Source organism: Anomaloglossus baeobatrachus, chromosome 2, assembly GCF_048569485.1.
Source record: "Anomaloglossus baeobatrachus isolate aAnoBae1 chromosome 2, aAnoBae1.hap1, whole genome shotgun sequence".
NCBI lineage: Eukaryota > Metazoa > Chordata > Amphibia > Anura > Aromobatidae > Anomaloglossus > Anomaloglossus baeobatrachus.
The window spans coordinates 276,380,418-276,406,704 of record NC_134354.1 but is presented as its reverse complement, the minus strand read 5'-3'; positions in this window follow the sequence as shown (position 1 = coordinate 276,406,704).

Sequence of the window (26,287 nt, the reverse complement as noted above, 5' to 3'; positions counted from 1 at the left end):
CATTAAGTTTCACAGCACACGGTTTAATGTCCAAACAAAGGTCCACACCAATATACATGTGCCTCTCCAGCAGAGAACTCAGGGAGTTGTGTTCACTCCCCCACACCCGGCACACCTGCCCTTGTTCCTGATTCTATTTAACCCTTCCTTCAGCCTGTAGGGAAACAGCATTAACCCTAGAGTGGATTTACTTTCTATCATGGAGTGAGCACAACCGGGGCGAGACATACCGGCCGTCATAGATAACCCCGGTCACAGTCTCACACCTCCCAAGAGTGAGGCTGGCCCCAGGGGCTCGGGTGTATGTGTGTAGAACAATTGGTCGCAGAATGACTCAGTCTCAGTCCAAAGTGTCTTGCAACTGGTTTTTACTCACTTTCAAATGCTTCAAGTGGCACCCGGGCGATGCTGAGATACACCAAGAGAGAACCAGGTATCCTTCAGGCTGGTATAAGGGTAACTGCTAACTCGCCTTCCTAGCACTTATTGTTTCCGACAACCCCTGACTTAAAGTACCATGGGATTCATCCAGGGAAGTCGCAACTGCCTTTTCTCCCCTTTCTGGCCCGTTTGCTGGCAGCGTGGACCAAGGAAGACGGCTCCAGGCTCGATCCTCCTTATGGGCCCCCTCGTTGCTGCTGATGCTCGGACTCTGTTTTGGTTGGTGTGGGACTTGTGTTCCTCCCCACCGGCAGGTTTAGCAGACCACTAAATGGATGTCTGGCTCTAGGGACCTGTTCCCCGTGCGTGCCTAGCCACCAATGGTCTCCGTACACGACCAGCTGACTTCCTCAGCGTCTTTCTGTCCAACTTCTGGTGACCGTTCTCCCCCGCTAATGGCTACTTCACGGGCAGGGTCTGACTAGCGTGTCCGCTCTCCTGCGTCTCCACTAGAAATGAGCGAACCGGTCGCGGTTCGGCTCGAGTTCAGTTCGCCGAACGGAGGTCTCGTTCGAGTTCGGATCGGCGAACCACTCGAACCGCATAGGAAACAATGGGAGGCAATCACAAACACATAAAAACACCTAGAAAACACCCTCAAAGGTGTCCAAAAGGTGACAAACAACTCACAACACAACACAAACACATGGGAAAGTGACAAGGACATATACTCATGCGAAAACAAAAGAGCTAGACAAGAAAAAAAAGGAGGAGACACAGATATAGGCATGGCATGCCCTTCTAAAATCATGTAAAACACCGCAAGTTTACTCCACGCGGAGTCTCCCTTTTTTCCAAAAATTGGGCCACACAGACACCCACCCCTTCAGTGGCAGCACTTGTGCCCCAGTTGTACACTTCACAGCTAGATTTGCATCAAGCACATTCAAAAATACGCCATCCTTAACCGTCCCCAGGATGACACCGGGGTAGGTAGCTAAGTCTTTCCTGATCCCAGCTCTGTTCATCTTGGATCATTTTTAAAAACACTGTAAGCAAGGGTTACTCCAAGCGGAGTCTCCCTTTTTTCCAAAAATTGGGCCCCACACACACCCACCCATTCAGTGGCAGCACTTGTGCCCCAGTTGTACACTTCACCGCTAGATTTGCATCAAGCACATTCAAAAATATGCCATACTTAACCGTTCCCAGGATGACCCCGGGGTAGGTAGCAAAGTCTTTGCTGAACCATGACTTGTTCATCTTGGCTCCTTTTAAAAAACACAGCAAGCAAGGGTTACTCCAAGCGAAGTCTCCCTTTTTTCCAAAAATTGGGCCACACACACACACCCACCCCTTCAGTGGCAGCACTTGTGCCCCAGTTGTACACTTCACAGCTAGATTTGCATCAAGCACATTCAAAAATACGCCATCCTTAACCGTCCCCAGGATGACACCGGGGTAGGTAGCTAAGTCTTTCCTGATCCCAGCTCTGTTCATCTTGGATCATTTTTAAAAACACTGTAAGCAAGGGTTACTCCAAGCGGAGTCTCCCTTTTTTCCAAAATTTGGGCCCCACACACACACACACACATTCAGTGGCAGCACTTGTGCCCCAGTTGTACACTTCACAGCTAGATTTGCATAAAGCACACTCCAAATTCACAAGCATTTACTCTCCCCAGGATGACACAGGGGTAGTAAATTCCTTGTGGATCCATGACTTGTTCATTTTGATGAACGTTAGTCTGGCCACATTGTCACTGGACAGACGCGTGTGCTTATCTGTCAGCACACACCCAGCAGCACTGAAGACACGTTCAGAGACAACGCTGGCAGCTGGACACGACAAGATCTCCAAGGCGTAAGTGGAGAGATCAGGCCATTTTTCAAGATTTGAAGCCCAAAATGAGCAAGGCTCCAGTTGCAAAGTCATGGCATCGATGTTCATTTGGAGATACTCCTATATCATCCTCTCCAGCCGTTGACTATGTGTCAGACTTCTTGTCTCTGGTGGCCTTGCAAAGGATGATCTAATAAAATTATGAAAAGATTCAATAAAATTGCTGTTACCAGCACCAGATACGATGCTGCTGGTACGGGTAGACTGTTGAAGATGACGAGACCGTCCCATGTTTGTCAAGTTACAACTGGGAGATTCACTCCCTGCACCAGGGTTGTTTGGTGGAAAAGCCGAGTTAAGATCGAGTAACAGCTTCTGCTGATACTCCTGCATACGTGCGTCCCTTTCTATGGCTGGATTTATGTCAAAATTTGGACTTGTACCGGGGATCTAATAGTGTGGCAAGCCAGTAGTCATCTTCACTTCTAATTTTGACAATACGAGGGTCATGTTGGAGGTAGTGCAGCAAAAAGGCGCTCATGTGTCTTGCGCAGCCATGCGGACCAAGTCCACGCTGTGTTTGTGGCATACAGGTGCTAACCGTTCTTTCTTCCTCTGACATCTCCCCCAACCTCTTTCAACAGAAATTTGACCAAGGTCTCCCTCATCCGCGGAGTCTTCCATGTCCATGGACAGTTCGTCCTCCATTTCTTCATGTTCTCCTGCACCTTCCTTAACATTTCGCCTGCTACCATGCGCCCTTGTTGATCCCTGTCCCCCATGGTCCCATGCCTGCTGCGTTGGTGATGATGAACGTCTGGACCTTGGTGATGTTGTTGTCTCTTGCGCATATGAATCCTCCTGTAGTTCCTCCCCTTCCTGTTGTCCCACCCCCTGACACCGAATAGTGTTTAGCGTGTGCTCCAGCATGTAAATTACTGGAATTGTCATGCTGATAATGGCATTGTCAGCGCTAAACATATTCGTCGCCATGTGCTGAAGGGTGCATAGGTCCTTGATCTGAGACCACTCCATCAGGGTGATCTACCCCACCTCTGCATCTCGTTGGCCCATGCTACACGTCATGACGTATTGCACCAGGGCTCGGCGGTGCTGCCACAGTCGCTGTAACATGTGGAGAGTCGAATTCCAGCGTGTCGGCACATCGCATTTCAGGCGATGAACCGGCAGGCCGAAAGACTTCTGGAGCGATGCAAGTCGCTCAGCAGCGGTGGTTGAACGGCGGAAGGGAGCAGACAGTTTTCGTGCCCTGTTCAGAAGGCCATCTAGGCCGGGATAGTGTGTTAAAAATTGCTGGACAACAAGGCTCAACACGTGAGCCATACAAGGCACGTGTGTCACCTTGCCCAGGCGAAGGGCCGCACCCAGGTTTGCAGCATTGTCGCACACGGCCTTACCAGGCTGCAGGTTGAGTGGAGACAACCATTTACCAAACTCAGTCTCCAGAGCTGCCCACAACTCTGCCGCTGTGTGACTCTTATTTCCAAGACATTTCAAGCTAAAGACCGCCTGATGCCGTTGCGCTCTGCTGCCAGCATAGTAATGAGGGGTGTGTGATTCATTCTGCGCAGTTAGGCTACATGCACACGCTGCTTTTTTTCCTGCTTTTTTGCTGCTTTTTTGGCTGCAGTTTTGTTGTCAGAACTTTCTGACATTTGACTTCCCAGCAAAGTCTATGAGAAGTCAGATTTGTCATGCGCACGTTGCAGTTTATTTGTCAGCGTTTTATTTGTCAAAGGTTTGTGACAAATAAAATGCAGCATGTTCATTCTTCCTGCGTTTTTGTCAACATTTGTCACAAAAAACGCAGCAAAAATGCAGGGTGTGAAAAACGCACCTAAAATTACATGCGTTTTTTGTGACATTTCCAGGCTCTCTCTGACAAGGTGCAGTTTTGGCTGCATTTTGGCTGCAGTTTTGGCTGCAGTTTGTGAACACAAAAAGATGCAGCGTGCGCATGTAGCCTTACAACGCTGGTGGCCTGACCAGGCAGGCTTGGGGCGGAGGTGGAGGACCCAGACGAGGTGGAGGAGGCAGAAGCAGTGGCGGAACTTGGACAGACTGAGGATTGACACACAAGTTGTGGGGACGGCAAGACTTGTGCAGCAGACCCTTCACCATCTATCACCATAGTTACCCAGTGCCCTGTCAGCAACATGTAACGTCCCTGTCCATGCTTACTGGTCCAAGTATCTGTGGTGAAATGCACCCATTCACACACAGAGTTTCTCAAGGAAGCGGTGATGTTGTGTGCGACCTGCTGGTGTAGCGCAGGCACACCTTTCTTAGAGAAGTAGTGGCGACTGGGCATCTGGTACTGGTTACTCAAGAAGTAGGAGGGCACAAAATCCTGGGATCACCCCTGGCACTGAAAGCTAATAATTAATAGAGAGAAAAGAAGTGCCAAAAAACTGAGGGATCACCATATACATAATTAATCAAAAATGTTTTATTGTATATCAAAGAACATAAAAAGCACATTTGTGTCACACAACACCAAATGGTATCACAACAACCATAGACAAATTTTAAAAACATACAAAAAGGAGACCATGTGATTCCCTATATAAAGTGGACCAAGATTTTAACCAAGCTAGTTGGTATAATAAACAGATCAGAAGTTAGTTAAATTTTCAAAGCACATGATATTGCAGCATAGCAAAACATGTGCTGTAGCGCTTCACAAATAATTATAATACATATTCAACCTAGCAACAGCTTATAATGCAGTCATAATATACCCTGATACTTAGACAAAGCAGCCTTGTGCAGAGAAATTATAAAAACCCCAATATCTCAACTAGCATAACCCCAGGTTGAACCTGAGCACCCCAATTCCCAGAGCTGCAGCCTGATAATCCCCAGACCTGGGCTGAGAAAATGAGTGCAAAAAATAGCCCTCCTCAAGGAGACAGATCTTTGACTTGACTCGTGTGTCTATGCACCAAAGTCCAAAGGGTTAAAGCAGGATAATGTAAAGCACAAAGCTGTTTGAAGGTCCAGGGAATCACCTTTCCCACCTTACGCGTGTCGTCACACTTGGTGACTTTCTCAAGGGCAAAAAAGTAATGAGTAACCTTGTACTCTGGTTGTTTAAATACAGCATATGCAATAGAGTCTACACTCCTCACCTGAGACCGATAACAAACAGCTGTGTTCCTAGCAGGAGATCCGTGGGCAGCGCTCTGTGACCATTTGCATATGGGCACTCCCCCAGCACCCAGTATAATACTACGCAGGTGCATAACGCTACAGCCGTCCATCATAGAACCATTGCTTTGCAAGCGCAGTGGATAGGTGTCTCCACAAAAAAAAAAAGTGTATAGGCAGTGCGTATCTTCTAGTTCATGTTTAGTATGTTCCTGCAGGCTAGACAATCACTAATCACATAGCATTTGCTTAAGACTAAAATACGAAGTCTTTCTTTACACTTGTCAATTTTAGACAGAGAGAATGCAAGAATAGACGCAATAAAGCGCCAACCCCACAATACACACTAAATTATTACCACATCTACTGAAATTGATAATAAAGTGTTATTTTACACATAAGACTGGCAACATAAACCTATCTATTCAAGGGAGGAGCATATCCTGAGTATTATTATAACGACAGGCCCACTTTTCCAGCCTTATACACCCAATGCAAGGGGGAGGTGGTGGGGAAAGGCGAGAGGAAGGGTTTGATTTTAACCAATGCATAACCCAATCTAATCCAGCAGAGATGTTAAACTGCGTCTGTACACATATGAAAGGTTTGCAAAACAAATGAAGTAGAATAAAATAAGTCAGCCTATCACTCAATCTAAGTGTGAAGTCCCATGTTTTTAAACAGGCATGTACATTTATAAGCAGAGAAAAACGCTCACGGAAATATAAACACATAAGCCAAGACAGTGGCCTCAGAGCATAGACACAAATTTCTAAACAATATACCAAGGTGATGTGTGACCCAAATCCATAACAAAATCACATATATCAATAGCACACTTTAATCAGGCAAAAAGTTCTTCTATACAATCTAGAGGGGCGGGTACAGAGGCTGGAAAATCCAGGCATGTCGACCCACAGTACTCAATATGAAGAAAGTCCTTTATTCAAGGGTTACATTATCATGCTTTAACCCTTTGGACTTTGGTGCATAGACACACGAGTCAAGTCAAAGATCTGTCTCCTTGAGGAGGGCTATTTTTTGCACTCATTTTCTCAGCCCAGGTCTGGGGATTATCAGGCTGCAGCTCTGGGAATTGGGGTGCTCAGGTTCAACCTGGGGTTATGCTAGTTGAGATATTGGGGCTTTTATAATTTCTCTGCAAAGGCTGCTTTGTCTAAGTATCAGGGTATATTATGACTGCATTATAAGCTGTTGCTGGGTTGAATATGTATTATAATTATTTGTGAAGCGCTACAGCACATTTTTTGCTATGTTGCAATATCATGTGCTTTGAAAATTTAACTAACTTCTGATCTGTATATTATACCAGCTAGCTTGGTTAGAATCTTGGTCCACTTTATATAGGGAACCACATGGTCTCCTTTTTGTATGGTTTTAAAAGTTTTTAAAATTTGTCTATGGTTGTTGTGATACCATTTGGTGTTGTGTGACACAAATGTGCTTTTTATGTTCTTTGATATACAATAAAACATTTTTGATTAATTATGTATATGGTGATCCCTCAGTTTTTTGGTACTTCTTTTCTCTCTATTAAGCATCTGGTACTGGGGCACAGTGACAGACATAAGGTCTCTAAAATCCTGTGTGTCCACCAAGCGGAAAGGCAGCATTTTGGTAGCCAAGAGCTTACAGAGGGATAAAGTCAACCTCTTAGCTTTGTCATGGGTCGCAGGAAATGGTCTTTTATTTGTCCACATCTGAGGGACAGAGATCTGGCTGCTGTGTGTAGACGGTGTTGAGTAGGGTGTCCCTGGAAAAATGCAGGTTTGTGAGGAAAGTGCAGGCGTAGACATGATGTTGTCTTCATCAAACGTTGGTGCTATCGATGTCTGAGAGAGCTGTACACAGTCACTTGTTTCCCCTTCCAAACCAATTGACGACCTACTAAGCAAACTGCCTGTTGTGGTTACAGTGGTGGAAGTTGGATGGTTCGCTCCTCTAGGCCGCATTGCAGCACATTGAGCTTCCCACTGGGACATATGATATTTATTCATGTGAGAATTCATGGAAGAAGTTGTCAAACTGCTGAGGTTTTGCCCTCTACTAACAGAATCACGACAAATTTTACAGCTCACATAATTTGGGCGATCTTTTGCTATGTCAAAAAAATACCAGGCTAGGCAAGGCTTAGAGGGCATGTGACCTGCTGATCCACCCCGACTAGTGCTCAGAGGCACAGTGGTGGCTGAGGATGCAGTTGTAGACGTGCTACCAGTACTCCGACTCTGTCCAGAAAGGCGCAAGGTAACTTCGTCGTCAGTTGCATCCTCCTCCACCGCCTCTGTTGACCTCCTCGAGTGCCTGACTGTGGGTTGACAGTAGGTGGGATCTAGAACTTCCTCATCAATTGTTGTGTTTGCACTCTCCTCACCCTCAGACCGAGCCTCTTCTTGCCCTGACCGAATATTTAAGTTGTCATCCCAATCTGGTATCTGCGTCTCATCGTCATCAGTATGTCATCCCAATCTGGTATCTGCGTCTCATCGTCATCAGTATGTTCCTCATTGTCTATAACAACAGGTGTTACAGTTTGTGAATAAGGGTCAACATTATGCTCAGAAACTTGGTCCTCACGGCCTGAATCAGAGTCACAAAGATTCTGGGCATCACTGCAGACCATTTCCTGGTCTGTACTCGCTGTAGCTTGGGAGCACACCTCTGATTCCCAGGCTATAGTGTGACTGAACAGCTCTGCAGACTCAGCCATCTCAGTTCCACCATACTGTGCAGGGCGGATGGAGACTTCAGAGCTGGGAGAAAGCAAGTGTTATTGGAATGACAACTCAAAGGACTGGTGTTTTTTGGATACGGTAGTTGAGGTGGCGGAGAGGGCACTTGTTGGACTACTTGAGATCCATTCAAGCATTTTGTTTTTTTGGCCATCATCTACCTTTGTTCCAGTTGTTCGTGTCCGTAAAAAAGGGAGCACATCGGATTGTCCACGGTAAGTAGTAGACATCTTACTTTTGCTGGAAGATGGTCTATCTTCAGCAGATGTTAATGGAGCTTTGCCACCTTCCCCACGGACAAACCCTTTTTTTCCTTTTCCAACACATCACTTCCCCTTTCCACCAGCATCTGTCATTTTGCCACTCATTTTGATTGTGACAAGATTGTGCACTTAAAATGTGGTAGTAAAAATTGAGAGGTGGTGAAGATTGCAGCGGTGGTCTATCTTTATTAACAGAAGAATAAACAACAATAACTATCCCTGACATTGCAACTACGGCCCTTAAACTGGCAGCATAGTTTGCTATTAGAATGGCTTAGTAAGAATGAGTTTGAGTGTGCAATGCAGTGGTGCTGCAAATAGCTTTGCACCAGTGGGACAATAATGGTAGTCCAACAGCCACTTTTAGGATGCCACTAAGTTTACTCAGTGTTTGCTAGTATAATGGCTTAGTAACAATGAGTTTGAGTGTGCAATGCAGTGGTGCTGCAAATAGCTTTTGCACCAGTGGAACAATAATGGAAGTCCAACAGCAACTTTTAGGATGCCACTAAGTTTACTCAGTGTTTGCTAGTATAATGGCTTAGTAAAAATGAGCTTTAGTGTGCAATGCAGTGGTGCTGCAAATAGCTTTGCACCAGTGGGACAGTAATGGAAGTCCAACAGCCACTTTTAGGATGCCACTAAGTTTACTCAGTGTTTGCTAGTATAATGGCTTAGTAACAATGAGCTTTAGTGTGCAATGCAGTGGTGCTGCAAATAGCTTTGCACCAGTGGGACAGTAATGGAAGTCCAACAGCCACTTTTAGGATGCCACTAAGTTTACTCAGTGTTTGCTAGTATAATGGCTTAGTAACAATGAGTTTGAGTGTGCAATGCAGTGGTGCTGCAAATAGCTTTGCACCAGTGGGACAATAATGGTAGTCCAACAGCCACTTTTAGGATGCCACTAAGTTTAATCAGTGTTTGCTAGTATAATGGCTTAGTAACAATGAGTTTGAGTGTGCAATGCAGTGGTGCTGCAAATAGCTTTGCACCAGTGGGACAATAATGGTAGTCCAACAGCCACTTTTAGGATGCCACTAAGTTTACTCAGTGTTTGCTAGTATAATGGCTTAGTAACAATGAGCTTGAGTGTGCAAAGGGCAGGAGTGTACAGTGGCAGGGTTGTGGGTCAGTGTACAGGAAAGGAAGCCTCACTTTCCATCCCTCCTAATGGGGAAATGCAGGGAGGAAGTCCCTGAGCTTAGCTACACAGACGCTGTTATCTTCTGTAGCTGTTAAAATCTGTTTCCACGGACCTGACTGTCACCTATGGCTCTGGGCCTGCTGTTATTAGCCCTTACAAGGGCTAATAGAAACTTCTATACCTATTCTGTATAGCGCTGTGTGTAGAGCGTACACAGCAGTATCGGAGACAGGAGCTACGCCAGCGGTGACTGACACCCAGATGCAGAAGAGATAATGGCATCCGGACGGGCAGATACCCGTTTTTATAATGCAGGGACATGTGACATGGACATCCTATCACACATGTCGTTGCTTCTCTGGCTAAAAGTCCACTTAGCTGTGTGTGTGTCTGGGATTGGCTGACATGCTGGCCCGCCCCACTACACGCGCGCGCTTAGGGAAGGAAGACAAGGAAAAAAAAAATGGCGATCGCCATTATCCCAGCAGCAGTGATCTGAATGCGCTGTTCCCGCACACTATACGCTGAAATTTCATAATAGTGTGAGTCACAGAGTGACTTACACTATTACAGCGGAAAGCCAGCTAGTAATTAGTTTGGCCTTTTGCTGCTAGAACCGTTCTCGAACGTAACTAGAACTATCGAGCTTTAGCAAAAAGCTCGAGTTCTAGTTCGATCTAGAACAGCCCCCAAAATCACTCGAACCGCGAACTGGAGAACAACGAACCGCGAACCGCGCTCAACTCTAGTCTCCACTTCAGACCGGCTTGCTCCTCTCCTACTCCTTTTCTGACTGCCACTGCCACCTTATCTTGCAGCCCCTCCCCAGCACCCCTAGCTGAGATGTGGGGGAACACCCCCTCTTGGGTCTGCCCAAGGGTTCCCTCTAGTGTGTGGGAGACCTGGTCAGTACCGTGTTTTTCCAAAAATAAGACACTGTCTTATATTTTTTTTGCCCCCCAAAAAAGCACTAGGGCTTATTTTTGGAGGAGGTCTTATTCTTGGAGAAACACGGTTGGGGGTAAGTTTACCCCCCAAAAAAGCAGACCCCCCCACTTCCCAGGAGACTCATACTCAGCAGACCCGGACGTCTGCGTGGTTCCCAGGTCCTCCTGTGATCTCCGGTCGGTGCTGCACACTGTCCTATACTGCTGCTAGCTGACATGCTGACACTCACAGCAGATCACAGGCACACACAGCAGATCTCACACACACAGCAGATCACAGACACACACAGCAGATCACAGACACACAGCAGATCACAGATACACACAGCAGATCTCACACACACACACACACACACAGCAGATCACAGATATACACAGCAGATCACACACAGCAGATCGCAGGCACACACAGCCGATCACAGATACACACAGCCGATCACAGATACACACAGCCGATCAGATACACACATCCGATCACAGGCACACACACACAGCAGATCGCAGATATACACAGCAGATCACACACAGCAGATCGCAGGCATGCACAGCCATCACAGATACACACATCCACACATCCGATCGCAGGCACACACAGCCGATCACAGATACACACAACCGATCACAGGCACACACAGCCGATCACAGATACATACATCCGATCGCAGGCACACACAGCCGATCACAGATACACACATCCGATCGCAGGCACGCACAGCCATCACAGATACACACATCCGATCGCAGGCACACACAGCCGATCACAGGCACACACACTAGTGATGGGCAGTCCGGCTCTTTTTGGTGATCCGGTTCTCATGGCTCCGTTTATCAAAAAGAGCCGGATCTTTCAGATCGTTCTCGGCTCCTTATTAAATGTGTTCACCCCAGGTGAACACATATTTAAGATTATAGCAATGCCGCCAAAGCCCCGCCCACCCGCGGCTAAACCACGCCCTCTTACAAGCGGCCAATTAGATTGCTGAGTAGGCGGAGTTTAGCCGTGGGTGGGCGGGGTTTATACGGCGAAAAGAGCCATTTAGATATTTTGGCTGCTCACACTGGTGATCCGGCTCCTGTCAGTCACAGCAGGGAGCCGGATCTTTGTGTCGGATCGTTCACGACCGACACATCACTAACACACACAGCAGATCACACACACACACACACACACGCATCACATCACATCCCATCACGTCACGTCACGTCACGTCACATCACATCACATCACATCACATCCAGCACTTACGGCAGCAGGGAATGAGAGCAAGTCACGTGTCCCGCCGCAGGTCCTGTTTGTCGCGCTGCACCACACTGCCTCTCAGGATTCTCCCGGCGAGAAGAGATCGGTGTCACTGGATGGGGTGAGTGTGTATGCGATCCGATGTGTGTGCGATCCGATGTTTGTGTGTGTGTGTGATTTGATGTTTGCGTGTGAGCCAATGTTTGTGTGTGTGATCTGATTATGTGTGCGATCTGACTGTGTGTGCGATCCGATGTGTGTGTGTGTGTGTGTGTGTGTGTGTGCGATCCGATGTGTGTGTGTGTGTGTGTGTGTGAGAGCTGATATGTGCGGGTGTGTGATCACTGCAGATCCTGCCGCTCAGTGTCGGGTGAGTGTGATTGCCGGGTGCCGCTGTGTATAATGAAGTGTCCTGTAGTATCTGTAACTTTTTTAGCTGCACGGACACTTCATTATTGATCCGCGACTAGGGTTTATTTTCGGGGGAGGGCTTATATTTAAGCCTTTCTCCGAAAATGCTGAAAATCCCTGCTAGGGCTTATTTTTGGGGGAGGTCTTATTTTTGGAAAAACACGGTATGTGTCTGTGCGTGCGTACACACCCTATTCCAGCCTTTTGGATTACCTGTTTGCACTCACCCAGCATGGGTGCAGTACTCAGTGGCGCCTGACCAGGTCAGGGGCGCCACATTCCCCTTGGTTATCAACAGCACGTCCTCGGGCTGCAAAGACAATAAAAAATTTGAATACAACTTTTCCCACACAGGGGAAGCATTCACATAAAAACATCATACCAGGTACCATTCTTCACCACCCACCACTCACAAGTCCTGAACCCACCCAAGAACAACCAGAAGGTAGGTCACCAGTCCCTTTGGTGACCAGGTCTGGGCCAGCTCTATCCCAAATCTTTATTCCAATCTTCCTCTCCTGAGGATGGTGGCGTAGGGTAGGCCCCATAAACAGGCGTACCAACTTCTGTGTGTAGGAGAGCCAAGCCCCATAAACAGGTGTACCAACTTCTGTGTGTTGGAGAGCCAAGCCGCATAAACAGGCCTTCTCCCTGGTGGTGCAGAGCCAGGCCCCATAAACAGGCATGCTCTGGGTTTTTGGACAGCAGGCCCCATCAACAGGCGTGCTTCCTGGTGGTGCAGAGCCAGGCCCCATAAACAGGCGTGCTCTGGGTTGGTTCCACTGGGGTAACTTTTTACAATGCGAGAGTTTGTGGCTATAGCCAGTTCATAGCCTGTGGTCCATTTTTTAAAGTGCACGTAACCTGGTGCTAAAAGGAAGGAAATACTTCAACAGTTCACACAAAAGTTCTTGTGGGCAGATTTTCTTAAACATTTAAACGTTGCTTAACTTTAAAACATCTTGAACTTAACTTTTCAAACTACACAGACTTGCTTTTTTCAAGATCAGGGCTCTTGTTTTCAGTGCTCTGACTGAAATAGCAGCATGAGTATCCTCCACTGGTGACAATTCTGAGGACCTGGTAGGAACAGTGGGATTGTAGTGTACCGCACTGAGAGGGGCCCGGCCTCTCTCCAATGCTCGGGCCGAGCCGCTCAATGTCCGGGCTCGGGTTGTCGGTGGCACGAGCGCCTCCGGACCGGGGGCCACGTCGCTCTGTTAAGGGGAGGTAGTGGGGTGGTGGTGTGGGACGAGGTTTGCAGCCGGGGGCCGTGTTGTCGTCGTACGGGTCGTGACGCCATCCACGGGTCGTGGTGACGGGATGCACCACCGCTGCGGCATGAGTGGAGGAGGGGGGCTCGTCCGGGATCGGTGTTGCGGCCGCCGCCTAGATGTTAGCTCCTCCGTGGGTAGGGGCGGTGTGTCCCGGGGCCCGGTGAGGAACTGGCGACGGTGTTGTTGTCGGGGTGCAGGGTGCCGTGCTGCGGTGCAGTGTTGTGCCCGGATGGCACTGGTGTACTCACGATTAATTCACACTTAGAGTCACTGGTAAACCAAAGTTCGGGTCTGGTCGGGTCCCGCAGCCGGCTGCTTGTGTCCCTTGTGAGGCTGATGGTGGCCCCATTCCCTTGCACCTCTTGTTTGACTGTTGGCTCCCCTGCCTGGACAGTGGTAGCCCGCTCCCCGGCGTTTAGCTGGCGGATTAGCCCTCCGTTGCCCGCAGGCACTGGCCCGTCGGATGTTTGGTCCATGGCGGTGGCTCTCACCTGGTATCGGTGGGCTTTTGCCTTCTTTCGGGACTTTGGGTGAGGATGAACCCGTGAGGTCCAGACTGCAATCAGTTAATTTGCCTATACTCAGTGGCTTCTAAGCTAGGACGGGGTCTGAGTACCCGGTTTCTGGTGCTCCGGTAAACGGTTGACTCCCCAGTTCAGGGCCGGCGGGCTCCAACCCTGGCCCGGTCCCTACGGTTCCGCCGGTTGCTGTACCGGTACTCCTGCAGGCGGCCACCACCGTCATCCTGCCTGACGTTAGGGGGATCCCAGGCTCCAACCCGGGTCCCTGACAGCTCTGCTCCTCTAGACCTCCTGTCAACTCTCTGACTAGAACTTAACTGTTTGTATTTCCTGCCTCAGGACAGTAGTCTCCTCAGTGGGCGTGCCTTTCCACCTGACTCCGCCCACCTGATGTACCCTACTGGCCATGAGGAAGACATCAGGTCTCCCTTTCGGGTGACTGATGTGTCCTCACAAGGGATGGGGGTGTGTGTGTAATGTGGTAGGTGTTGTTACCTGTGACCCCTGGGGTCCAGGGCGTCACAGTAGCTTGGACTTGCCACGGCTTCCTTAGGGCACTGTATCACGTCCAAGGCAAACCAGCCTCTTTCACCCATATGCCTGGTGAATTCAACAACATCTCCTGCATAGAGGTCTCGACCTGGGTGTCCTCACTGTAGGTGGGACTGCACATCTCTTTTGGAGACAAAGATGCCCTCCTTTACTCCGGACTCCACTATGAAGCCATTCCCTGTGAGGCAGTTGAATTCCTCCACTACCCCACGGTGGAGGGGACCTCTGGCCTGGAACCCGGTCTGCCTCAGGGACTGCTTTTCCTGCAGGTCCCTTGCCTACACTTGCTCTTTCTCTGGGGTGGGCTTCTCAAGGGGGTGTCTGGATCTCACACGCCGCTGTCCTCTGCGGGCTGGTCTCTGCATCACCATCACCTGTTCATCAGCCGGCTCCCAGGTAACATACATGCCAGGGCTATATGCAACCACGTCATCCTCCTCGGCAGGGGGTGCTGCAATCTCCTCCGGTCGTTGGGGGAACATCAGTGCGGCTTCTGGGCCTCCCTCTCTTTCTAAGGGTGCTGCCACCTCCTCTGGTCGGTTGGGGAATAGCAGCGGTGGTGGCTGAATCTCATCTCCCTCCCTGGCGGAGGGTGCTGCGACCTCTTCCGGTCGTCGGGGGAATGGCAGCGTGACCTCCAGGCCTCCCTCTTTCTTTAAGGGTGCTGTATCCTCCTCCGATCGATTTGGTAGCAGCTCTGGGGACGAGCCTCCAGCAGCCGGGCAGGGTGATGGATCCCTCTCCAGCGGAGAGAGTGTTGGGGCCGCTTCAGGTCAGGATGGCAGCTTAGGAACCAGGTACATGTCTAAAAGGTGTGCGGGGAACCAAGCCTCCAGTCCTTTCTTTAGGCGAGCCATCTCCTTGTCCGCTTCATGCCGGATCACAGGGACGGGACCCCCTGTCAACGACTGGGGCGCTGTGACCACCTCTGGTCGGACAATTGGGACAACAGGCGTTGCGGCCTGGTCTGGTCTGGCCGGGACAAGAGGCGTTGCGGCCTGGTCTGGTCTGGCCGGGACAAGAGGCATTGCGGCCTGGTCTGGTCTGGCCGGGACAAGAGGCGTTGCGGCTTGGTCTGGTCTGGCCGGGACAAGAGGCGTTGCGGCCTGCTCTGGTCTGGCCAGGACAAGAGGCGTTGCGGCCTGGTCTGGTCTGGCCGGGACAAGAGGCGTTGCAGCCTGGTCCTGTCTGGTCGGGACAAGAGGCATTGCGGCCTGGTCTGGTCTGGCCGGGACAAGAGGCGTTGCGGCCTGGTCTGGTCTGGCCGGGACAAGAGGCGTTGCACCAGGCATCTCACCAGACGTCGCATCGGGCATCGCACCAGCACCGGACACCGCATCAGGCATTACACTGGCCTCTGGTGACAACGCCGGTGGGGTCAGCATACCCGGTCGGGCAGGAGCAGTGTGGGATTGGGCCGGAGTTATCCCACAGCAGGGTCGCTATCGCCGGTGATGATTCCAGATGGGCTTGGGCGGCACCTCCACGCAGGCCTCGCTGCACCAACATCTGCAGATTTCTTAATGCCAATATCATCTCCTTTTTCCAAGCGGCTATCTCTCGCCTGCTCCGTTCCTCTCTTCTGTTGGCAATTCTTCCTACTTCTGCCTCCAGCTCAGCAGCAGTCATGGGCCTGGTCCATCCCAGCTCCTCTCGGTCGCTTCCCGCTGATGCCATCTTGCCTCTCTCGCTGCTCAACAGGTTCTGCTCACACTCCTTGTTTTGTTTCTCCCACAGGACTGGGACGTCCCACAGTCCAAGTGCGGATCCGCCCCCGACTTCTTCTCTCGCGGGGCCAGAATGCTCCAGGGGTTCTAAGACAGCCACACCTCTTCGTGGGCGGTACTCTCCTTCTGCGCGGGCTGCAGTCTTCAAATTCGCGCGCTTTTAGCAGAGTCAATATGGCGGAGGTCCAAATTTTCTGATCAGACCTCCAAGGCGCACGGTCACCTGTCTAAACAGTCCTAGTCCTTATCCTGTTCGTGACGCCAGAATGATTCGACCCCAGCCACGGCGGTCGCCTCAGGGACACCACTCCACCTCCAGGGATGCCGCAGGGACTTCTCTTTGGAATTTTCTCTGGTGACAGGTATTTCAGGTTATTTACATCTGAGTCGTGACGCCACTCTTGGTTTGCGGTCGGGGTTATGGGTGACCGCCATTACAGTTTTAACGAGCGTCTGAGGCTGATGGAATCTGCAGTCGGATGGTGTGGCCTCCCGAGAGTCAGGCTGGCCCCAGGGGCTCGGGTGTATGTGTGTAGAACAACAGGTCGCAGAATGGCTCAGTCCAAAGTGTCTTGCAACTGGTTTTTACTAACTTTCAAATGCTTCAAGTGGCACCCGGGCGATGCTGGGATACACCAAGAGAGAACCAGGTATCCTTCAGGCTGGTATAAGGGTAACCGCTAACTCGCCTTCCTAGCACTTCTTGTTTCCGACAACCCCTGACTTAAAGTACCATGGGATTCATCCAGGGAAGTCACAACTGCCTTTTCTCCCCTTTCTGGCCCGTTTGCTGGCAGCGTGGACCAAGGAAGATGGCTCCAGGCTCGATCCTCCTTATGGGGTCTGACTAGCATGTCCGCTCTCCTGCATCTCCACTTCAGACTTGCTCCTCACCTACTCCTTTTCTGACTGTCACTGCCACCTTAGCTTCCAGCCCCTCCCCAGCACCCCTAGCTGAGATGTCGGGGAACGCCCCCTCTTGGGTCTGCCCAATTGTCCCCTCTAGTGTGTGGGAGACCTGGTCACTATGTGTCTGTGCGTACACATCCTATTCCAGCCTTTTGGATTACCTGTTTGCACTCTCCCAGCATGGGTGCAGTACTCAGTGGCGCCTGACCAGGTCAGGGGCGCCACAGCAGCATCTGCATCGGATGAAGAAGCAATGTCTGCAAGAGGGAAAAGAGACTGAGAAAGTGAGTGTAAGTCAAGGTGATTGAGATTTCTCCGGGGGTGTGAAAGTTTTTGGAGGGGGTTTTGTACTTAGAGAAGAGAGGGAAGAGAATGTGAGTAGGTTGTGGTCAGATAGGGGGAGAGGCAAGTTAGAGAGGGTAGATAGGGAACAGAAGCGAGAGAAGATGAGGTCCAGCGTGTGGCCTTCTTTGTGAGTAGCTGCAGAGGACCATTGAGTGAGGCCGAAGGAGGATGCGAGTGTTAGAACGTTAGAGACAGATGAGTGAGAAGTGTCAATGGAGATGTTAAAGTCACCCATGATGATGGTGGGGATGTCAGTGGAAAGGAAATGTAGTAGCCAGGTGGTGAAATGGTCAAAAAAGGCTGTGGCTGGCCCTGGGAATGATAAATGACAGCCAGTTGGAGGTTGGAAGGGGTGTAGAGTCGTACACTCCGTACCTCAAAAGAGGGGAGAGTAACCGAAGGTAGTAGTGGAATTGGTGTAAAGGAGCATTGGTCGGACAGGAGCAAACCAACTCCTCCACCATGCTTGTTACTGGGGTGGGGAGTGGGGGATGTGAGAGAGTTGAAGACCACCATAAGAAAGTGCAGCAGGAAAGGCTGTGTCAGAGGGGGTGAGCCAGGTTTCTGTGATGCCAAGAATGGAAAGTTTATTAGTGATGAAAATATCATGGATGTAGGAAAGTTTATTGCAGAAAGAGCGAGCGTTCCATAGAGCTCCTGTTAGTGGGACTGGGGGAGCGGGGTCTGGGTGAATGGGTATGAGGTTAGAGAGGTTGCGAAAATTAGTGTTAAGCGGGCTTTGCACGTTGCGACATCGCAAGCCGATGCTGCGATGTCACACGCTATAGTCCCCGCCCCCGTCGCAGGTACGATATCGTGTGATAGCTGGCGTAGCAAAAATTATCGCTACGCCAGCTTCACATGCACTTACCTGCCCTGCGACCGTCGCTCTGGCCTTCCTAAGGGGGCGGGTCGTGCAGCGTCATAGCGACATCACACGGCAGGCGGCCAATAGCGGCAGAGGGGCGGAGATGAGCAGGATGTAAACATCCCGCCCACCTCCTTCCTTCCGCATAGCCGCCGGCGGCAGGTAAGGAGATGTTCCTCGCTCCTGCGGCTTCATACACAGCGATGTGTGCTGCCGCAGGAACGAGGAACAACATCGTACCTGTCGCGGCACCGGCATTATGGAAATGTCGGTGAATGCAACGATGATACGATAATGACGTTTTTGCGCTCGTTCATCGTATTATCTAGCATTTACACAGTACGATGTCGAAAGTGACGCCGGATGTGCGTCACTTTCGATTTGACCCCACCGACATCGCACGTGCGATGTCGCAACGTGCAAAGCCGCCCTTAGAGTGTGGATGGCAGTTAGATGTGACAATGGGGATGTGGTGAGGAGGACCAGGATTTAGAGAGATATCAGTGAGGAGAAGCAGTGAGAGTGTTAGGGGTACTTTGCACGCTGCGACATCGCTAGCATCGGCTAGTGATGCCGAGCACGATAGTACCCGCCCCCATCGCACATGCGATATCTTGTGATAGCTGCCGTAGCGAACATTATCGCTACGGCAGCTTCACACGCACTTACCTGCCCTGCGACGTCGCTCTGTCCGGCAACCCGCCTCCTTCCTAAGGGGGCGGGTCGTGCGGCATCACAGCGACGTCACATGGCAGGCGGCCAATAGAAGCGGAGGGGCGGAGATGAGCGGGACGTAAACATCCCGCCCACTCCTTCCTTTCTCCTTGCCAGTGGAGGCAAGTAAGGAGATGTTCCTCGCTTCTGCGGCTTCACACACAGCGATGTGTGCTGCCGCAGGAACGAGGAACAACATCGTATCTCCTATTGGTGCGATATTATGAAAATGACCGACGCTACACAGATCACCGATTTTCCGACGCTTTTGCGATTGTTTATCGGCGCATCTAGGCTTTACACGTTGCGATGTCGTTACCGGCGCCGAATGTGCGTCACTTTCGATTTGACCCCGACGATATCTCAGTAGCGATGTCACAGCATGCAAAGTACCCCTTAGGCTGCTTTCACACATCAGTTTTTTGCAATCAGGCACAATCCGGTTTGTGCCTGATGCAACGGATCCGTCTCCGATTGTGTAAAAACTGATGCGACGGATCTGGTAAAAAACGGATCCGTTTTTTTGGGGTTTTTTTATTCTTATGCTGAGAGAGAGAGACCCCATGATCACCGCACGAACACCGACACTACAGCCCCCATCATCACTGTACACCCCTACACTACCGCACGCATCCTCACCGCACACCCCTGCACTACCGCATGCATCATCTCCGCACACGCAGGCACTACCGCACGCATCATCACCGCACACGCAGGCAGTACTGCACGCATCTGACCCGCCCCAGGGCCGTGGGGTACTCTGTTCCGGGTGTTGGTTAATGGGATTATGTCACGGGGGCCTGTGCCCGGTTCCGTGGCCCTGGTGGTCGCTGAAAGTCAATAAATAATAAAAATTAAAAAAATAAATAAATAAATAAAAGTATTTCGTGACGCCACCTACGGTTCCAGTATGGTTACTGGGGCTGCAGGTCAGACCTCTGGGGTGATGGTTAGGCAGCCAGTTATTTACGCTTCCCGTAGGTGAAGCAGGGTCCCCAGGGCAGTTTTAGTAGTACACAGATATGGCGGCCATTTTTCCTCACAGCCTTTTCAACTGTCACTTTAGTGCAGCAGCCTATGGCTCCTCAGATGAAGAAATAAAGTGTGTCACACTAATTCATTTTCTCTGACCAGATTTTACTTGCAGGTTTTAAAAAGGGGTTCAGTGTCTGATGTTACAGTTTTTGGGTAATCTGGGAACAGTTCAGGATCTCTGCACCAGGTTAGTTGTGTGGCCTCCCTGCTGCGCTATGTTTCTCCTTGGTACTAGGCTGCCTATGGCTATACCTTGTCCCTCTCTCACTGTCTTCACCTGTATGGCAGGCGGCGGGAGCTTCTCTAAGGGGCACTGCTGTACTCACTGCGGTCCCTAATCTCTGTGTAGCGGCTTTGCCTTCAGGTGCTGCTTCGGCCAGGAGATCTGCAGTCTCCCTGGCCCCCGGTCTTTATTGCTGGGCAGATTAGATCCCTCACAATCTCGGACGCCGGTGTCCGATAATCAACGCTGTTCCTTGGGGATGAACCAGTCAGGCTCCACCTCCCCGGTCTCTCCTCTTTTGCCTCACTCTTGATTCCTCAGGCGGTCACACAGTTACTTGTTAAGCACTGCCCTCTCCATTTTGATGTCTTCCCTCACTCTCTGCTCGCACAGTCTCCTTTTCTCCAACTGTCAACTTTCTCTCTGACTCCGCCTCCAAACCTGGATTTAAAGGGGACCTCACCTGAACTCGACTTGTAGAGCTCCCCCTCCAGGCTTGGAGTGGAAATGTTGTATGTGGGATTACCTGATGTGGAGATCCTTCCCTGCCCAGGTACAGGTATATTTGTGGCAACTGAACCCTGGGGTGCCACACATCATCACCGCACACGCAGGCACTCCCGCACGCATCATCTCCGCACACCCCTGCACTACCGCACGCATCATCACCGCACACCCCTGCACTACCGCCACCATCATCACCGTACACCCCTGCACTACCGCACGCATCATCACCGCACACCCCTGCACTACTGCCCCCATCATCACCGCACACCCCTGCACTACCGCATGCATCATCTCCGCACACGCAGGCACTACCGCACACATCATCTCCGCACACCCCTGCACTACCGCATGCATCATCTCCGCATACCCCTGCACTACCGCCCCCATCATTACCGTACACCCCTGCACTACCACACGCATCATCCCCGCACACCCCTGCACTACCGCACGCATCATCACCGACACCTCTGCATTCACGAACGCACATGCAGGCACTCCCGCACGCATTATCTCCGCACACCCCTGCACTACCGCATGCATCATCACCGCACACGCAGGCAGTACCGCACGCATCATCTCCTCACACCCCTGCACTACCGCACGCATCATCTCCGCACACCCCTGCACTACCGCATGCATCATCTCCGCACACGCAGGCACTACCGCACGCATCATCACCGCACACGCAGGCAGTACTGCACGCATCTGACCCGCCCCAGGGCCGTGGGGTACTCTGTTCCGGGTGTTGGTTAATGGGATTATGTCACGGGGGCCTGTACCCGGTTCCGTGGCCCTGGTGGTCGCTGAAAGTCAATAAATAATAAAAATTAAAAAAATAAATAAATAAATAAAAGTATTTCGTGACGCCACCTACGGTTCCAGTATGGTTACTGGGGCTGCAGGTCAGACCTCTGGGGTGATGGTTAGGCAGCCAGTTATTTACGCTTCCCGTAGGTGAAGCAGGGTCCCCAGGGCAGTTTTAGTAGTACACAGATATGGCGGCCGTTTTTCCTCACAGCCTTTTCAACTGTCACTTTAGTGCAGCAGCCTATGGCTCCTCAGATGAAGAAATAAAGTGTGTTACACTAATTCATTTTCTCTGACCAGATTTTACTTGCAGGTTTTAAAAAGGGGTTCAGTGTCTGATGTTACAGTTTTTGGGTAATCTGGGAACAGTTCAGGATCTCTGCACAGGTCAGTTGTGTGGCCTCCCTGCTGCGCTATGTTTCTCCTTGGTACTAGGCTGCCTATGGCTATACCTTGTCCCTCTCTCACTGTCTTCACCTGTATGGCAGGCGGCGGGAGCGTCTCTAAGGGGCACTGCTGTACTCACTGCGGTCCCTAATCTCTGTGTAGCGGCTTTGCCTTCAGGTGCTGCTTCGGCCAGGAGATCTGCAGTCTCCCTGGCCCCCGGTCTTTATTGCTGGGCAGATTAGATCCCTCACAATCTCGGACGCCGGTGTCCGATAATCAACGCTGTTCCTTGGGGATGAACCGGTCAGGCTCCACCTCCCCGGTCTCTCCTCTTTTGCCTCACTCTTGATTCCTCAGGCGGTCACACAGTTACTTGTTAAGCACTGCCCTCTCCATTTTGATGTCTTCCCTCACTCTCTGCTCGCACAGTCTCCTTTTCTCCAACTGTCAACTTTCTCTCTGACTCCGCCTCCAAACCTGCATTTTAAGGGGACCTCACCTGAACTCAACTTGTAGAGCTCCCCCTCCAGGCTTGGAGTGGAAATGTTGTATGTGGGATTACCTGATGTGGAGATCCTTCCCTGCCCAGGTACAGGTATATTTGTGGCAACTGAACCCTGGGGTGCCACACATCATCACCACACACGCAGGCACTCCCGCACGCATCATCTCCGCACACCCCTGCACTACCGCACGCATCATCACCGCACACCCCTGCACTACCGCCCCCATCATCACCGTACACCCCTGCACTACCGCACGCATCATCACCGCACACCCCTGCACTACTGCCCCCATCATCACCGCACACCCCTGCACTACCGCATGCATCATCTCCGCACACGCAGGCACTACCGCACGCATCATCACCGCACACGCAGGCACTACCGCACACATCATCTCCGCACACCCCTGCACTACCGCATGCATCATCTCCGCATACCCCTGCACTACCGCCCCCATCATCACCGTACACCCCTGCACTACCACACGCATCATCCCCGCACACCCCTGCACTACCGCACGCATCATCACCGCACACCTCTGCATTCACGAACGCACACGCAGGCACTCCCGCACGCATTATCTCCGCACACCCCTGCACTACCGCATGCATCATCACCGCACACGCAGGCAGTACCGCATGCATCATCTCCTCACACCCCTGCACTACCGCACGCATCATCTCCGCACACCCCTGCACTACCGCCCCCATCATCACCGTCATCAGTTGCTGCGTGGAGCTCCCAGGAGCGGTGGTGTTCTACTGACGCTCCTGTCAGCTTCATGTAGCAGAGCTGAAAGTGTCGTGGGACCTCTGTGGATTACGTTGGACCTGGAGGGGTATTTGGGGATTTTAATAAAATGGTGAAAGAGGGTGTTTGTTTGTCTTTTATTCCAAATAAATTATTTTTTCGCTGTATGTGTTTATTTACTTTCATTTAACCTAATCATTGGGGGGTGTCTCATAGATGCCTGCCATGATTAACCCCTTATTACCCCGATTGCCACCGCACCAGGGCAATTCAGGATGAGCCGGGTAGAGTCCCGGGACTGTCGCATCTAATGGATGCGGCAATTCCGGGCGGCTGCTGGCTGATATTGTTAGGCTGGGGGGCTCCCCATAACGTGGAGCTCCCCATCCTGAGAATACCAGCCTTCAGCCGTGTGGCTTTATCTTGGCTGGTATTAAATTTGGGGCGGACCGCACGCCTGTTTTTTTTAATTATTTATTTATTTTACTACGCTATATAAACACGCCCACCTGTGGCTGTGATTGGTTGCAGTGAGACAGCTGTCACTCAGCATGGGGGCGTGTCTGACTGCAACCAATCATGGGCGCCGGTGGGCGGGGAAAGTGGTGAGTGAGTGAGAGTGAGTGAATGAGTCAGTGAGTGAGTGAATGAGTGAGAGAGAAAGAGAGAGTGATTGATTTTCTGACAAGCAATGAATTTATATCACTTCTGGGCATGCTCAGAAGTAAAAACCGAATCCGGTACATGCTTCCGGCATTTGATGCATGCCACCGGATTCGGTGTGCATAGACTTTCATTATGCACCATACTGCACAGCGCCGCACCCGGCGCTATGCGTTTGTTTGCCGCTGGCAAAAGACGTTCCTCTCTGCATCCTGGGCAGCCGCCGGAGTGACAATTTTTGCCACAACCGGCAAAAACCGGATCAAACGCGAGTACATGCGGCACAATCCGGCGCTAATAAAAGTCTATAAGGAAAAAACGCACCCGGCCGCAAAAAAAACGGATGCGTTTTTTCTGCAAAGCGCCGGATTGTGCCTGATTGCAAAAATCTAATGTGTGAAAGCAGCCTTAGTAGGTGGGAGCAGGAGAGGCCATGAGGTGGTCGTGTGTGTCTGGGGACAAATGGGTGTAAAATGGAGGAACAGATCTGAGGAGAGGGTGAGATGGGTGAGGAGCATGGAGGGAGACATGAAAAGTTCATTACTAGGTGTAGGGATTAGAGGGGAAAGTAGAAAGTGAAGTATTATAGAGGTGAAAGTGATAAAACACACAAACATTGTTTACTGTGACTATGTTTCCAGTTACCTTCGGGTCCCTTCCGGGCAAATTCGGGCTAATTCAGTTTCTGTACACTTATAGATCCACACTTAAGGCCCTGTCACACATAGAGATAAATCTTTGGCAGATCTGTGGTTGCAATGAAATCCTGCACATATGGTTCCATTTGTACGCAGCCACAAACCTGGCACTGATTGTCCACAATTTCACTGCAACCACAGATCTGCCACAGATCTGCCACAGATCTGCCACAGATCTGCCACAGATCTGCCACAGATCTGCCACAGATCTGCCACAGATCTGCCACAGATTTATCCCTGTGTGTGACAGGTCCTTTAGTGATCCACATGCCGACAATGTCGAGGCCAACAATGTGAGCCACATATGTAACAGTAACAGGTAAAAAGGATGTGCATTGACTGGATAGTCGCCACCCAATCTGTAGGGAAAGACCCAGCAAAGGGAGGGGCGAGTGGTCAGTTGGGAAGTTGGCGGGAGGAAGTGTTTAGTTTTGTGAGGGGTTTAGTCAGAGAAAGGAAGTGAAGGAGAGAGGAGTTGAGAGTAGTAGTCGGAGGAGTGAAAAAGTGAAAGTGCAGAAAGAAAGGAAAAGACTTGAAGTAACAACGGAGTGCTGTAACAGGAGTGAGGGACTGTGGAGTAAGGAACCAGGACTCCAGGGACCATGGGTTACCTGTGGAAGTGGAAAACTCCAGGAACCGTGGAAGTGGAAGTCTGGAACCTAGCCTCACAGGACTCAGCACAAGGCGTTGTGCAAACCCTAGGACAGCGGAACACTTTATGGTCAACTGTTAAATCTGCCAGGCGAGAAGATCTCTAGGATCCATCGCCAACCAAAGAGTCTGAAGCATCAGCAGCAAAGAGGGGACCAGGGATTGAACCCTTTAAATAGTCAAGGTTGCCTGCAATACGACCAAGACAGAAACTGAGGGGTTCCCAGGCAGCTCTAGACCACGGGAACCCATCAACAACAAGTGTGCGTTGAGGACAGCCAACCCAGGTCACAGCTGGCACGGAGAACAAGGGGAGCGGGAACACCTGGAACCGGCAGCAGCAGTTCCAAATACTGAAACCAAGTAAAGGCAAGGCAAGTTAATACTGCAATACTGGTGGGGACTGTTTCCTTATCGCCTCCATACACACACACTGACTGTTCCCCACTACAATCCCTGTCATCCAATGCTGGGGCCTAGCCCTGCTTGCGGAGGGCCTAAAACACCTAAGCTGTACTACTCCACCAGCCCCAGCAGGACCCTGCAGCGGCGGCTTCAATAACCTGGCCGCATACCGCAAGTGGCGTAGTCGAAAAACTCTTTATTTTTATTTCTCCCTTTTCTTTTATTTTCACCCACTTTTTATTCGGACCGACCCCCAGGGTCACAGAAGTGGGCATCAGCCACGACCACGACTGTCCCACACACTGTGCACCACACTCCCGGGACCAAGTACCCCACAGCCCTAGGGTGTCACACCCCAAAACTTGGCGTAGTCGGCAGGATTCTAACTATACCCGTAAAACCGGGTAACAAGCATACCTTACAAACTGAACTGTGACTAAAATTTGCAAAAGTGCCACCATATTGGACTTTGAAAATAACTGCGCCACAAACTACAAAGAGGCACGAAACAAAAGGCTCCACCCATGACGCCAGTGAGGACGGAAGAGGTGCAGCCACCTGACCCAGAAGGTCCCGAAGTGCTCCC